Raw genomic sequence first — 538 nt, forward strand, 5'->3', positions numbered from 1 at the left:
AAAGTATTGTGAGAGCCGTTTAAATCGCGGGATTTGACTCGAACCGGTTAAGATGGCTGAATAACTTGGCATGGAACTTTCGAGAGAAGACAGTGTAAACCCGATGATAGAGTGTGTGACATTTTAAAGTGTATTAGCAAGTGTTTACACTGTCATATGTGTTTTCGGCCTCAAATACAACATGTTCCCTTAACGCACACTGTTAAATGTTGTCGTCGAGTTGATCATGGATATTATATTCTACTAATGAACATAAATCTCCTCAACTCACAGATTCAGCCACGTTCACTTGTTTAATAAACCTCAACAGCTGCTAATATGAAGATGTAAAGATGAGGTGTTCAGTCCTAAAATTATTCAGAATAACTCAGTTTGAGTCATTATCAGTGGCGGCTGGTGCTAAAGAAATGTGTGGGGGCGCAAACACCAGAACAAAAAATCAAACTGTTGGGAGCGCAAGTGTAAAAGGCATTTATCAGGGGATGTATCAACACACAAAAATATGACTAAAGCATACAATAAATGCATCACAAACCAG

This window comes from Danio aesculapii, chromosome 4 (genome assembly GCF_903798145.1).
Source record: "Danio aesculapii chromosome 4, fDanAes4.1, whole genome shotgun sequence".
Classification (NCBI taxonomy): Eukaryota; Metazoa; Chordata; class Actinopteri; order Cypriniformes; family Danionidae; genus Danio; species Danio aesculapii.